Source organism: Lacerta agilis, chromosome 2 (genome assembly GCF_009819535.1).
Source record: "Lacerta agilis isolate rLacAgi1 chromosome 2, rLacAgi1.pri, whole genome shotgun sequence".
Classification (NCBI taxonomy): domain Eukaryota; kingdom Metazoa; phylum Chordata; class Lepidosauria; order Squamata; family Lacertidae; genus Lacerta; species Lacerta agilis.
Window position 1 is genome coordinate 37,986,287 of NC_046313.1, and position 16,581 is coordinate 38,002,867.

Genomic DNA, 16,581 nt, shown 5'->3' on the forward strand with positions numbered 1-16,581 from the left:
CAGGACTAATACAACACCCCCACCCCCACCGTCTCTCTCACACACAACCCTGGCCTCTCAGTAATGTGAATGTTGCTCCTCTTCATTCCTTCTCTGATTAGCAGGTTACATCGAAACCGCCATGAAGTTACCTAGCAACTGTGGGGCACTGAGCCTTTCACCGTATCATCTCTGCGGCCGCTTCCATGTGCAGAACGACAGCAGTCTGTTTAAGTTTGTTCTTAAATTACCGCCCAGCAGCAATCTCATTCACAGCGATCATCAGCTCTTCATTCTTCATTCTGTTCAGCGCAAAGAGGGGTGGCTAATTAAATGCTGCTTCAAACGGTGTGTGAAAATGGGTGTAAGGAGTATATGCAGAGGAGACACTACCATGTGTGAATGCACACATGTCTGTTTTGCCGTCAGCTACACCTTCTGGGAAAATAGGCGCTTGCATGGTCTTCACATAGGATGTTGTGCACAGATATAGACATGCATAATTCCCCCATCCCTATAAGGGAAAAGACACATATTAAGCAGCCCAGAGAGTCCCAGAAACAATAGATTCCTGAACCCTCCCTAGCAGGACATCCAGTGTCCTCTTTTAAATTTCTAGGGGAGGTTTCTACAGCAGCACTTGTGCCCTCTGCTTCCTGCCTTGAACTCTGCAGCCCTTCCTCTTGAGATGCCTCATTCTACCGCCAATTGGTCAGACTGGAGCACTTTCACACTTCAAATCTAGGGGATGGGATGTAGCTCACTGGTAGAATATCTGCTTTCCATGCAGAAGGTCCCAGCTTCAATCCCTCCAGGGAGGGCTAGGAGAGACTCCTAGAGAGCCACTGCCGGTCAATGTAGATACTAATAAGCTAAGTGGACCAAGAGTCTGACTTGCTATAAAGCAACATCCTATGTACCCAAACAGGCTGCCCAGAGCATTATCTTCTCCAGATCACTTTCCCGCAGGTCTCCAGAAAATTGCTGAGGCATCCCTGAGAGTTTCAGCCTTCCTCTCTACTGTTCATGCTTCTGGCACCAAGGCAAGTGTTGAGCACTTCTGTCGGGGGCAGAAAAAGCCAAAAGCTTGGTCTTCCAAGCTGTCATCTTTATGACACCGAATGCCACTTGTGTTAGAGGGACCGGGCCACAAATTGGAATTGAGGAGGTCTGTTTGGCTGTCAAATTGAAGTGAAGCTGCAGAATCATGTCTATGTTTGAAGTGCTGCAGCTAGACAGAGAATCACAGGGACCTCTGCCTTATCATTATGTCCTCCTTTGATTTCCTATTTCCCAGCTTGGCAGAATAGCTTCTGGGGGATATCCAGGATTGTTTCTCACACGCTTGGAGTTAGGGTGGCCATGCTTGGGGATAGGGTGGTCCTACTTTTTGAAGGCCTATCAGAGGACAGCCCTCTATTTGAAAGCATCCTCTATATCAGGTGTGGGGGAACTTTCACCTCTCCAGAATCTGCTGACCTACAACTCCCATCAGCCCTAACCAGCATGACCAATGACTAGGGATGATGAGAGCTGCAGTTCAGCAACATCTAGAAAGCTGTCTGGTCCAAGTCAGCTTTAAAGATAAAGAGCTCCAAGAACAAGGAATGCCTGGGCAGCAAAATGGGCACAGGTCATTTGGTCACAGTCTTCCCTGCTATGGTATTGTATTTCTATTTAAATTACAGTAATTATTTCTAAGCTTTCATCTATACATATAAATGATCATATGCACATTTTATGCAAATCTGTGTTCACTTTTCTCCTTTTTGATGATGCATTTTGTGACGCTTAAATGGCCACCCTATCTGGCAATGCTTAAGAGATCAAACCCCAAAGGTCAGAGGTCAAGGCTGGGAGGGAAGTGGGTGTCACATGAGCTTGGCAAGCAATGGCTAATGGGCATTGACCTGGGTGTAGTACGCATCCTTTTGTAAACACTGCCTTCTTCACAAAATGGATTCAAGCTCAGAGAGCTAATGTGGATCAAAGACTCAGATCAGAAACCTGTGCTAATGGCTTTGTGCTCCAGCTAGGAAGGAAAATGAAAATCGCCGCAGCAAGAAGTGAATAGCATAGTGTCCAAACAAGATGAATTGGAAGTGATTAGGATGAGATGAGTGGAGAAGAAGAAAGGCTACTGTTCTGAATGGCTAAGGCACACAGGATGCTAGCTTCATAAGGGATGGCCACACATGTGCATATATCAGTTATATGTGCCTGCCTGTCTTATATATACAATTACTGTAAGTCCTGGCAGATCTCTTTCAGAGAAGGCTTGTCCAGAACCTTGATTTGGCTGTGACTTTGCCAGAAACCATAGAATCATAGAACTGTAGAGTTGGAAGGGACCCAAGGGTCATCTAGTCCAACCCCCTGCAATGCAGGAACCTATTTAGTGAATCCTCCAGAATAAACAGAAAGCACCCCTTTCCCCATCTCACAAAGGAAAAGACACAAATTCCTTGCGTTTCTCTGACCCCATAAATGTGAATTCATCCACAGAGCAGAGTTGCAGTTTTTTGGATTGGCATCTTTTCAAATGCACACCTTGTACTGCTTTATCTTTTGTGCAGTGACATGCAGCTTTGAATTTACTGAGGACTGGGGGTAGGAATGGGGAAACGGAAGGTGCGGATTTGATCCCTGAACTCACCTAGCTTAAAGGCATCATATTTGGTTGCTCTTCTAACGGCTATGTATGAGTGGGAAAAGTAAGGCTCCCCGATTGTGAGAATAGGAATTTCTGAGGTATGCTCGTTCGTAGTAACAGTTAATTTTGAAAGATGGCCACACACCTACTTTAAAGAAAGAGGGGAAGCCTTACAAAACAGAATTTGCTGTGACAGGAAGCACAAAGAGCAGTGCAGTAGTTCTACACTAGCAAAGCCCTTCATAAAAATGTATTTCCTAGTGGAATTGTACACTGCAGCCCACTTTCACACACATCTAGGCTCACATCTAGGTTCATAATGAGATGCTGTACCGGCTTCTGGGACCTGTTTGTATCAAGTTTCACTGCTGTCAGCTCCCTTTCACAGAGGCCCAATTTAAGAACCTCATTAAAAGCTATGAGTTGCACTTGCTTGTCTGCATGGAGGTGTCTGGAATCATTAACTTCTCCTTACTTCTTTGTGAAACCCATTTGCTAATGGTGAAATAAGCTTCTTGTGCATGGGTCCTTTTTTATTATAGCAGATGCTATAATGGCTTTTCCATGGCTACATCCAAGGGTTTCACTAGCTAGCGGATGGGCCACAGGGATCAAAACCTGGTTCTTTTGCCCCCAACCCTGGGTATCTTTCCCATTCCTCTGATGGAGATACAATGGTACCTTGGGTTAAGAACTTAATTCATTCTGGAGGTCCGTTCTTAACCTGCAACTGTTCTTAACCTGAAGCACCATTTTAGCTAATGGGGCCTCCCGCTGCCGCTGCACCGCCAGAGCACAATTTTTGTTCTTATCCTGAAGCAAAGTTCTTAACCTGAAGCGTTATTTCTGGGTCAGCAGAGTATGTAACCTGAAGCGTATGTAACCTGAGGTACCACTGTGTGTATGTATATGTATATGTATATGTATATGTATATGTATATGTATATGTATATATGTATGGTCTTCCAGTGCAATAATTAAAACTGAGGGCAGAGAGGGAAAAAGCCACATGGTGATCAGCTTCTGAGTGTGGCAGCCAGGCCATGAATGATGCCACAGGGAAGCAGTTCCCCTCCTGCTGCTACAACATGCAGAAAGCCCCACAACATGCTTTGTTTCTGTGTGCAGCCAGGACACTCTGCAAACATAGTGGTTGTTGTGAACACAGACAAGAGAAGAACTGTGAAATGTGCAGGTGTGTGTGTGTGGGGGGGCCCATCCTAAGCACAGAGCTGTTCTGATGGCTTAGCAGGGAGAGGTTAAGAGACTTGACTCTACCCTTACCCTTGTCTCTACAAGAACTGCTACAGGCTTGAGTGTATGTAAGGAGTGCCGAAGCAAGCCACCCACAGGCTGTCAAGATGGCAGGCATCAAAGAGCTGCTTGATGGGAAATCACTGAAAACACCTTTGAGCCTATCCTCTCCATGAACCTAATGGGCAAGTGTGGTTCTTTCAATCAGATAGAATCATAGAGTTGGAAGAGACCACAAGGGCCATCCAGTCCAACCCCCTGCCAAGCAGGAAACACCATAAAAGCATTTCTGACAGATGGCTGTCAAGCCTCTGCTTAAAGACCTCCAAAGAAGGAGACTCCACCACACTCCTTGGTAGCAAATTCCACTGCCGAACAGCTCTCACTGTCAGCAAGTTCTTCCTAATGTTTAGGTGGAATCTTCTTTCTTGTAGTTTGAATCCATTGCCCCCTGTCCGCTTCTCTGGAGCAGCAGAAAACAACCTTTCACAGATGAGGGTAAGTCAAGTTTGATATGTGGGGGAAACCACTTTTGTTCAGTGGATGTGTGTGAAACATCATCACGATCCCCATCCCTGCTCCCCATTCCCATCGCCACTCGCTAGACACCTAAAATAAAATAATCTGCAAAACAATAATACCTCCCACACACCCCCAGATATACCTGCATACCCCTTAAAAGACAAGAGGTTAGAAAATATTACTTTCAGATACCTTCCAGTTAATTTGTTCTATTATTGTGTATAAATTGCTCTATCAGTTAATAGCAGACACAATCATTTCTTCCCTTTCCTCCTCCTATCTCGGTATAGACAGAAATGATTTCATCTGCAACAATATCAGTTCATCTATGTCACTTTCTCTTGCCACAGGCTCATAGCTCAGTTCCTTTAAATGACTGAGTCATTCATCCCACCCACCCCACAGAAGCATTTGTTCATTTTTAAATCAAATTATTAGCAGTATCAGTTCACCTCTTCCACACCATCAGTTTGAAAATGAGATGGATTTCTCTGAGTGGTTCAAAGTGATTGAAAGTAGTTGCAGCCATGGAGGAGAAGGAACTTCGATGGATACAACTCAGAGGCTACAGAGGCACCAGTTAAAAAGTTCAAGACTCTGAGTGTGCTGCTGAAGAGCAGGAGACCACCATGCCTGAGACTGTCAGACAGGAGTTCCCAGAAAAAACTGCCAGAAAAATCAGGGCCAGAGCTAGGACCCTAACGTGAGTGTGAGGTACCCCAGAACCTCACCACTCCAGCAGGACAGGGTGCACACCAGGTGAGAGGCTATTGAACAGAGGGGACTACCCATCTTCAGGCCAGAGAGTTGACCCTTTAAGAACCTGGAATAGAGCAGTACAGTGGTACCTCGGGTTACAGGTGCTTCAGGTTACAGACGCTTTAGGTTACAGACTCCGCTAACCCAGAAATAGTACCTCGGATTAAGAACTTTGCTTCAGGGTGAGAACAGAAATTGCGCAGTGGCAGCGCGGCGGCAACAGGAGGCCTCATTAGCTAAAGTGGTACCTCAGGTTAAGTTTCAGGTTAAGAACGAACCTCCAGAACGAATTAAGTTCTTAACGCAAGGTACCACTGTAATGGGGAAGCTGTGGCGTTCAATGTGTTGTTGTTTGACATCTCCCATCACCCTTGTTCATTGAACATGCTAACAGTAGTTGTAGTTCAGCAACACCTGGAAAGTCAATGTTCCTAATTTATGTGGTAGAGCCTAGAAAAGGTAGTCTGGTTTTAAAGGCCTCTGTGTGCTCTAGGTTTAGGTGAAGCAAGTTGCTCACTTGGAGCTATCCGTGGTCCTGAAACTTCTGGCCTGCCTTGCTGCTTTCTCTATGGGGATTCGTTATCAAACCACAACACAACAGCCTTCAGCAATCTGCCACGTGTATCTCCAGAGCTGCCAGAAAATATATATTAATTTCCACTCCATCACTCCACAAGCTAATATAACAACAAAAGACTTTGGAATTAGTGTCAACATGTTCCTGATGTAACCAATAAATCACATTTCAAAATATTGCGATTTGTGAGGCCTTCTGTAAGTGTGAGGCAAACTGTGGGTGTATTTTAGCTTCCACCCACACTACGTCTTTCTGTGACTTTTTTTTTTTTAGCAATCTATTCAAACTGCAGATTTTGAAGGGTGCCCAACCAAAGTTACTCCCAGGCTATTGTCACCATGGTGTCAGGACTAAGATATTATTTTGCTTACCCATGATAGTGCATCCAAGATTCCTTTATCATTATAGAAAGGATGTGATTTCACAAGGGATCCATTGCCGCCACCCCTTTTAGGAGGATGAAAAGCTGGACAACTGCATTGCCGACCTTTGACATTTTCAGACAAAAAGTGAAATGTCAAAATGATCTTCCCACATATGCTTACGTTTAAATGACACACAGAGATGGAGAGTGAATGCAGGAAAATGCTTCACATTGCATTGAGTAAGGCTGAACTTCTAAGCTCCATCCAGCATCTTATTATTTTAGAATTCTCATCGCAATACGATTTTGGACATGTGTGAAGAATTAGAATTACCGACCTAATAAGAAAATTTTGTTTATGTATATGGAAAATGTATATCCTGCTTTCTCTATTAAAAAAAAACCACACCACTGCAGTTTACGTAATAATCCTTAGAATGCAGAACAATAAATCTCCCATAGTTAGAGATGTAAGGTTTTCTGCAGGGCCTAGATTCTGGCGTATGTAGACTGCAACATAAAATGCAACCTGAAACACAAGAGGGGAATTGACTTCACAGCATTTTAAGCCATTCATGTGTAAACAGCCTTAGACTGCAACCCTGTGCACATGTACTTTGGAGAAAACCCAATTAAACACAGTGGGACTTACTCTGAAGTAAAGATGCACACAGTCAGGTTGCATGTTGCATGAAGGAATAGGTTGGTCATAAGATCAGTGAGCTGGATCAGATTCAATAGTCAAATATTCCCTTCTCAGTTCATCGAAATTCTCATAACAAATAAATTACTACACCATCCACATGAAATGCTTCTTTGTGAACTCAGTCCTGCAAGGAAATGGGATTTTGGGGCTGTTGGTGCCAAAGGCAGCTGGTGCCAAAGCCTGTTGAGGGAAGTGATGGCAGGAAGGATCAGCTTAATCGATCAAGAGACCTGTGAATCTGTGTGAGAATGTGCAGCCTCATAAGCAATGATGACACTGCAGCTATCACCCTCCATAAGCTCAAAGTTGCAAACCCTCTTGTCTAAAGCAGCCTCGCAGATGAGTCACCACAAGTCACTGGGTGCCTGTCATTGTCAGTGGGCAGACAGCATCACTATCACTGCTGTGGCTATTAATGCGGCCCAGGTAAGCTGATACGCTTTATTAAACCAACTTGTTTGTTTAAGGCTGAACTGAGATTTGGTGTGGGTGGGTGTTCAATGCTCTGAACTACACTACTGTAGCAAAGCACTACCTGGTACAAAACAATGACTGCTGCTTCATAGATCAGGTGTGTGCACTGTCCTGACAGTCCACATATTCCCAGGACTTCAGCCAGTTCTGGTCTCCTGCCGTCACCCCAAGGATCATCGGTATGAAATATATCTCATGAGAAAATATATCTCATTTTGGAAGGGCAGAAGAAGGAACGCAGGAAGCTGATTTACCCCAAATCAGCCCACTGGTTTATCTACCTTAGTATGGTCTACATCAGCCTTCCTTGAAGGCTTCCACCAAGATGTCTCCAAGTGCCAAGGTTGCAGGAGTAGTGGCATACATTTCCCAGCAGACAAATAATGCCGGCTTACTTGAGGAATTCTGTGAGTCAATCCAGACCCTGCACCAGAGAATCATAGAACTTTAGGGTTGGTTGGACCTCAAGGGTCATCTCATCCAATCCTCTCCAATGCAGGAATCAAAGCTAAATCATACTGCTGGTGATAGGAGCTACTCTGAGGAGATGTTGCCCAACAATGACTCTGCAGCCGGGCCTAAGGTAATCAGTTTGTTTAACTCTACCGCAGGCTCCTGATGAGGAGTTTTTCATGGTTTTGAGACTGCTTCTGCATTGCTCCTATTCAGTGGCCTCCTCCAGAAAATGGAAGTCCATCTTCTGCCATCAGATTTGAGGAGCCAATGTGGTCTCTGCTCACTTTGCCTAAGTAGATCAAGGCCATTAAAGGTGTCCTCCAGATGTTCTGGTCTACAACTCCTGCCTTCCAAGACTGGGGCTGATGAAGGTCTGGGAGAAGGCTGGTTTACACCGGTTTTATTCTGAGCTTCTCCACACACACACTGCACAAGCAGCCAGCACACTGCCTGCACCCAAACCGTTTCTTAACCAAAAGAAAGAACATGAAGGAGGGAAGAGAAAATAAGAATTAAGAGAGAAAGAGACAAGAAGGAAGAAAAAATAACAAAGACACTGCACAAAACGTGTCTAGCTGCATGTTTGAAGATGCCCTGGTTTATGTTGACAGGCAGAAATCTTTCCCAGCCCTACCTAGAGATACCAGGGACAGACACTGAGAGCTTCTGCCATTGCACAATGGCCCTTCCCTGAGCTAAGGCCCTTCCAAATGCTTCCAGTGATGTGCAGCCAGGCCAGATGCAGAGGCTTAGGCGATCAATTCCACAATGAGCCGGAGTAACAGTGGTAGCAGTCTTTAGACCCCTGCTGCTGAATCTGTTTTCCAAACAAAGATGAACTATTACCTTCCCTCTTCTTCTTTGAATGCACCTTCCATGAGCCACTGACAACCCAATCTGTACCTATACCTGAGCGAAACCCATTGACTATAACAGAGATAAGCTGATTTACACCAGCAAGACCCTAGCCCCCTGCATCTGCTCCGAAGCAATTCTTCAGAAAAGTGGCTTTCCATTAGCTGGCGCAGTGGCTTGTCCCAGGCTCTTTTAAGTCCAGTTGATAAGTGGCACCATCAGAAGGGATACAAAGGGGTGAGTGCTGCTGTTAATGTCAGTGTCGTTACAAAGGCTGTTCAGCAGCAAGAATATAGTGCTGCTGGCAACTCTGCTATCTGCCAGTGGAAGGAGTCTGAATGAGAACGACGCAGGGGTAATTGTGCTCCTAAAGGCCACAAGTCTTGCAATGTTGTGCAAAAAGCTTAAGTGCTTTATCAGAAGAAAGCAAATCACAAATGCAACCTCCTGAATATTCAGGTCCCCCCACCATACTGTAGCAGCCTAACAGGCATCAGTGGGTGCTCCCCTTTCATTGCTCTGTTCTTCTGATGTTGTGAGCTGAGTTGTGCTTTAATTAAAGCAATACAGGAATGTTTACCAGAAATTTTATTCTTGGCAGCAGTTTCCTCCTCTACAGCTGTGTCTTGCATATTCCTAACTCTCTGGAGGAAGGGCTATAGGCTATTTCAGAATCTAAATCCAGTGCAAATTCTACACTGTGTGTACACAACAAGCTTAAAAAGGTCCCAGGTTCAACCCTCCCAGCATCTCCAGCTAGGGCCGGGAATGTCCCCTGTTTTGAAATCTTGGAGGGCTGCTGCCAGTCAGTGTATGCAATACTAAACTAGATGGACCAATGGTCTGACTTGGTAGAAGGCAGCTTTTTGTGTTCCATGCCTTAAAGATTGGAGGCGGGGAGGTGAGGGATAGGATTTAACAAAGAGAGGAGAGGAAGGATGAATTGGCACATTTCTGAAGATTCCAAATAGCAGCTGGCAATCATTCATAGTTTTCAGACTGACAATTGCTGTAAGGATGGGGGGGGGGAGTGCCAGGGAGAGCCGCTGTTTAAAAAGACTTGGGAAATCAAAGACATGCAGGCCGCTGCTGTGGCAAGTTCCAGTCCAGTCTCCCCAAAGACTCAGTGAGGTTTCTCTATAAAACCTGCGCTGATTAAAAACAGGAGTAGCTATCTTTCCTGCATTTACCTAGCTGGAACTCCACGGTCACCAGTTAATTAAGAATATAGTATACAGCAGAGTTAGCCAACATGGTACCCTTCAGATGTTCTTGGACTCTAAATCCCATCCGTCCCAGTCAGCATAGCCAATGGGCAAGAATGGTGGAAGATGAAGTCCACCAACAGGTTCCTCATCCTTGGGCTTGTCCTTCCTAGCAAAAACACAAGAAACAGCATTTTCTGCCCCTGTCCTTGACTTCAGGAATCTTGAGTTGGAGAATAATTCCAGGCTTGATGTGTATGGATGGTCAGGGCCTTGATACTGTGGGTCCAACCTCCAAGATAGAAGAAACCCACCTTCAACATGACATGTAATCTAGGAACTGTTGGAGAGAGAGAGAAATTCTGGTGTTTGTTTCTGAAATGACAAATGTTGGAACATCTTAGCAACTCACTCCACCTTTCTCTCACTCCCAGTTCTATTCTGTTTGGCATCCATTCCAAAGAAAAGCCCTTTCTCCTTCCTTCTCAACATTCTAGTACAGAAGAGGATCGTTCTCTATTCCTTCATACACACCTTCTCCTGGCTGCTGCTCCCACAATAGCCGAGTTAGGCTTATACAGAGCTCAAAAATAGCAAATTTCAAGAGTAAGACCTTGAAGCAGCCTCTTGCCAACAACAAACCCACAACAACAACCCTGCTCAGTATTTATTGAGCAAAAAATAAATAAATCTTACAAATATATTCCAGCCAAGGAAAGGATGCCTTGCAACAGCCCCACCATGTGGCATTTTGCAGATGGAACACAACTGAGGGGAAAATCGTCTTTACCTTGGGGTGTTTTTAATCTCTAGTGCAGATAGAACCATGCTAGGGATGAACTGGGTGGTCTCCAGCCTGAGCCTTCTTGCACAATAATGATATAAGACCTAATTATCTACCTGTGAAAATTCAGCCTTTCGAGTTTAATTTGTTTGTTTCCCCTACTTTGAATGAACCGCCAGATAATGCCCCAAATGGAAAGGAAGGTGTAATGTCAGGGGTGGGGAACCTGTGGCCTCCCAGATGTGGCTGGGTCCCAAATCCCATCAGCCTCATCCAGCATCACCAATAGCCAAGGAATGATGGGACTGAAACTGCCTTGGTCGCGCTGGTCGATGATCTCTGGCAGGCTAGGGACAAAGGTGAGAGCTGTTTCCTAGTTCTGCTGGATCTCTCAGTGGATTTTGACACCATTGACCATAACATCCTTCTGGACCGTCTAGAGAAGTTGGGAGCTGGGGGCACAGTTATACAGTGGTTCTGCTCCTTCCTCCTGGGCTGTGTTCAGAAAGTGGGGGGGGGATGAGCGTTCAGACCCCTGGGATCTCACTTGTGGGGTACTTCAGGGTTCTGTCTTCTCCCCCGTGCTTTTCAACATCTACATGCAGCTGCTGGGAGAGATCATCAGGGGGTTTGGGCTGAGTGTTCATCAGTATGTGGATGATACCCAGCTCTACCTCTCTTTCAAATCAGAACCAGGGAAGGCAGTGAAGGTCCTGTGTGAGTGTCTGGAGGTGGTTGGAGGATGGATGGCGGCTAACAGATTGAGATTGAATCCTGACAAGACAGAAGTACTGTTTTGGGGGGACAGGAGGTGGACAGGTGTGGAGGACTCCCTGCTCCTGAATGGGGTAACTGTGCCCCTGAAGGACCAGGTGCGCAGTCTGGGAGTCATGTCTACCAGCTCCATCTGGTATGCAGGCTGAGACCCTACCTGCCCGCACACTGTCTCGCCAGAGTGGTGCATGCTCTAGTTATCTCTTGCTTAGATTACTGCAATGCGCTCTATGTGGGGCTACCTTTGAAGGTGGTCAGAAACTACAACTAATCCAGAATGCAGCAGCTAGACTGGTGACTAGGAGCGGGCGCCGAGACCACATAACACCCGTCTTGAAATACCTACATTGGCTCCCAGTATGTTTCCAAGCACAATTCAAAGTGTTGGTGTTGACCTTTAAAGCCCTAAATGGCCTCGGTCCAGTATACCTGAAGGAGCGTCTCCACCCCCCATCGTTCTGCCCAGACACTGAGGTCCAGTGCCAAGGTCCTTCTGGCGGTTCCCTCACTACGAAAAGCCTAGTTACAGGGAACCAGGCAGAGGGCCTTCTCGATAGTGGCACACGCCCAGTGGAATGCCCTCCCACCAGATATCAAAGAGAAAAACAACTACCAGACTTTTAGAAGACATCTGAAGGCAGCCCTGTTTAGGGAAGCTTTTAATGTTTAATAGATTACAGTGGTAGCTTGGATTACCTACGCTTCAGGTTACATACACTTCAGGTTACATACTCCTCTAACCCAGAAATAACGCTTCAGGTTAAGAACTTTGCTTCAGGTTAAGAACAGAAATCGTGCTCTGGCGGTGCAGCGGCAGTGGGAGGTCCCATTAGCTAAAGTGGTGCTTCAGGTCAAGAACAGTTTCAGGTTAAGAACGGAACTCCGGAACGAATTAAGTACGTAACCAGAGGTACCACCGTATTGCATTTTAATGTTCTGTTGGAAGCCACCCAGAGTGGCTGGGGAAACCCAGGCAGATGGGCGGGGTACAAATAAATAAATAAATAAATTATTATTATTATTATTATTATTATTATTATTATTATTATTATTATTAAGTTGCCATGTTGGCTACCCATGATGTACAGATTGGATGCAATGTGCAATATATATATATATATATATATATATATATATATATATATATATATATATCCTTTTCCTGGACTGATTGAATGGAAATGCTCTTCTAAACTGGGCGGTAGTATGGTGGTGATGTCAATAATAAACTTAGTTCAACTGGGCTATTGCTATCCACAGCCTTTTTCTTTCCTACTTTTGTGTGTTCCCTGATAATTATGGTAGGAACAAGGGGGGGGGGGCTATTGTTTGTATTTTTTTTTTACATGTACTTCAGTTCCCTGCTTTATCTGTTTGAGTTAATATAAAATTCAGAATTATTTTTCTCTCTCGAGTTTTTCATTTTATTATTCTAAATAAAAACCACACCTTTGTGCCAAATGATGGAGTATAAAAGAATCCGATGTACAAATTATTAATAAAAATAGTAAGCCCCACCTAGGTTACAGGGTATTTCAAAGGCATCATTTATCACTGTACAAAATAGTATTGAATATAACGTGGAGCAAAGGGAAAAAATATAAACCTGCAGGGGTGAAACATTTTGGCTGAAACCCAGGAGAATGTTTTGGTAGGACTGCACACTTGGTAAGTTGAAGGAGATAGGAGTCAAATGCCTTGGTATTCTCATCACTAATTTAATTTTATTGAATTTTAATCTCTAGCAAAGGTCACAGAATCCAGCTTTTTGCCTCTCACCAGTTTGTTTGATCATAGATGTGAAAAGCCATTAAGGTTCAGTAATTAATCACAGATGGAGAAATTTGAAGCAAAAGCTGCACATGAAAATGGGAGACTGTTTCGGATTTTAAGCAGCGCTCAAATTCAGAGCTGTGCTCAAATTCAGAGGCTACCCTCTTCTGGTTTCAAATGGCCCTCTTAGTTACTGTCTTGTAGAGTATTGGAAGGTGTGATTAGCTAAACCTGGGGTCGGGACTCAGCTGGTGAGGCTTATGCATTTTGTTCCCTACATAATGGGAGCATTGGTTTTAAGTCCAAAATGTGTGCACAGGTTGGAGATGAGCCACCCCCAGACTCACCTCCTGGCAGCCCTCTCCCAGGTATGTGAGCTGGCTTCTGGCATCAGAGGCCAGTTTTGGGGTGGGAGCTGGCAATGAATTGTTGTGAGTTATGCTGCAGGGAGATTCAACTCTCCTTACCCATTGCAACCCTTTGGCCTTAAAATTAGGCCCTTGCTCTCACTTAGTAGCAACAGGGACAGACAGTTAAAACAAATTGGTCTGCCACTGTGACGATTGCAACAACCCAGAATCCACAATATGGAACACAATACCTCCCAAACCAACAATTCCGCTGAGTTGCTGAAGTGGTTCTATTGCAACATTTAACTGCAGCATTCTTCCCCCAATTTTCTCCTCCTGGCATTCTGAACTTTTAGCTCACAACAGGCTGACAGCTGTCAAATGGGACAGTTCTCTGTGCAGTTCCAATCTTTCATTTGGAGCATTAACCTGGAATCCTGAGACTAGAGAAAGCACACCTACTAACACACAGGTATCTCAATTGATTCACGTGCAATCAATTAAAAATAAGGCAGTTCCTGCCCACAGGCTTGAAATCTAAAAGATATGACACTAAAGAAAAAAGGGATGGGAAGGGAAGAGGGAAGAAGTAGATTCATGCATCGGTTTATAAAGTTCTGCTAGCTGACACCCTGAATTGGAAACAGTTCATGTGTAGGAGGAGCCTGATAGAAATGGTCCTTCAGGAGAGCTGATAGTCTTTCAGGAGGTCTTCCTTCTCATTTCTTGCACTGTTTTGGTCAAATGAGAGTTGAATCAGAGAACACTCTCAATTTGCATACAGAGAAGGAACCTGGCCTCTAGCTTTTTCCTGGCCAACAAAGAGGGAAGGGGAACCAGGGGATAGAGTTACTGAGCAGAATTAAAAAATGTAGCACTGTTACATACCCTCCACATTTCTCCAATGGAAATAGGGACATCCTATTGCATTCCAGCGTGGGTGGCACTGTGAGTTAAACCACAGAGCCTAGGGCTTGTTGATCAGAAGGTCGGAGGTTTGAATCCCCACGACGGGGTGAGCTCCCGTTGCTCAGTCCCTGCTCCTGCCAACCTAGCAGATCGAAAGTACGTCAAAGTGCAAGTAGATAAATAGGTACTGCTCTGGCGGGAAGGTAAACGGCATTTCCGTGTGCCACTCTGGTTCACCAGAAGAGGGTTAGTCATGCTGGCCACATGACCCGGAAGCTGTACGCCGGCTCCCTCGGCAATAAAGTGAGATGAGTGCCGCAACCCCAGAGTTGTCCACGAATGGACCTAATGGTCAGGGGTCCCTTTCCCCCTTTCCCTTTATTCCATTATTGTTGTTGTTGTTGTTGTTGTTGTTGTTGTTGTTGTTGTTGTTGTTATATCCCACCCATATGACTAGGTTGCCCGAACCACTCTGGGCAGCTTCTAACATATATAAAAACATAATAAAACATGAACCATGAAAAAACTTCATTATACAGGGCTGCCTTCAGATGTCTTCTAAAGTTTGTACAGTTACTTATCTCCTTGGCTCAGGGGTCACATAACTCCATGCCCTCCAACATTTCTCTGAAGAAAATAGGAACGTCCTAAGGAAAAGTGGGACATTCCAGGGTCAAATGAGAAACTGGGACTGCTTCTGTAAATTCAGGAGTGTTGCTGGAAAATAGGGACACTTGGAGGGCCTGCTATTACGATTGTTCCATCAGCACAGACATTTCTACTTGCCTGACAAAACAATCTCTCCTCTGCAATGTTGTGGCAGGACAACACTTAGGAGGAATAAAGACGAGACTAACTGAGAACTGCAGAATACATATGTGGGTAATGGAGGGGAGGTTAATTCAAGAGCTGTAGGGGACTAGGGTTAAGAAAAGGCAAGCAAGCCAACCCACAGTGTCTGTTCCCTACTATGGCAGCCTCCACACTATGGCCAGGACAGGAAACTCTCACTGCCCTTTGAAGTCACCCATGGCCTGGAGAGGGACATTCTGCTCACCCCAAGGCAAACTGTCTGGCTGACTTTCTCTTCACACAGAGAACTGGGCAGACAGAAAAATGAAGGAAGAGACAAAAGGCCCCATCAGAAAGACATGACTCAGAAATGGCATTTTCTCTATTCTAATAAGCGATGTTGTGTCAGAGAGGTAATTTATTCATGGGGTGCTGATGCAGTTGCCATGGAGAACCTAAGAAAAAGAAGCTGAGCTTTTAAAGCACACACTGTATCCAAGAGCCGAGCACTCAGTCAGGGAGAAGATGTAAAGACACTGGGAGAGAAGGGTGAAGCACAAGACAATTAAAGCTAACCCGCTATGGCTCCCACTCCATCGTGAGGTAATGCTCCAGAACCTTTCCATCACTGACTTCAGAAGAATTCAGGCTCAGCCCCAGTGTAAAGGCATTTGCTGCAGCCCACATGAAAACACAAGGACAGCCTGACTGGATCAGTCCTGGGGAATACTTATTATGATTATTTATTTTATTTGGATCATTTGGAGCTCACCCTTTGGCCTAAAAGGCTCCCAGAGTGGCTTATACACAGTTAATTGAAACAGGTCACTGCCTACAGGCTTACAATAGTTAAGAAAAAAAATGACACACAAGGGGGAGGGAAGAGGAAAATAAAAATCAAACAGCTGGCGCAGTTTAGGGTTAGGAGGTGCCTGATGGAATTGGGTTTTCAATAAAGCTGATGGAATGAGCCCTGCTTCTAATCTCTTGCTATGGTAAAATGTAAAGGTAAAGGTACCCCTGACCATTAGGTCCAGTCGTGGATGACTCTGGGGTTGCGGTGCTCATCTCGCTCTATAGGCCGAGGGAGCCGGCGTTTGTCTGCAGACAGCTTCTGGGTCATGTGGCCAGCATGACTAAGCCGCTTCTGGCGAACCAGAGCAGCGCACAGAAACGCCATTTACCTTCCCGTCGGAGCAGTACCTATTTATCTACTTGCACTTTGATGTGCTTTCTAACTGCTAGGTAGGCAGGAGCTGGGACCAAACAACGGAAGCTCACCCCATAGCGGGGATTCGAACCGCCGACCTTCTGATCAGCAAGCCCTAGGCTCAGTGGTTTAGACCACAGCACCACCCATGCAATGGTAGCCTGATGGAATGGCTGACCCCACAT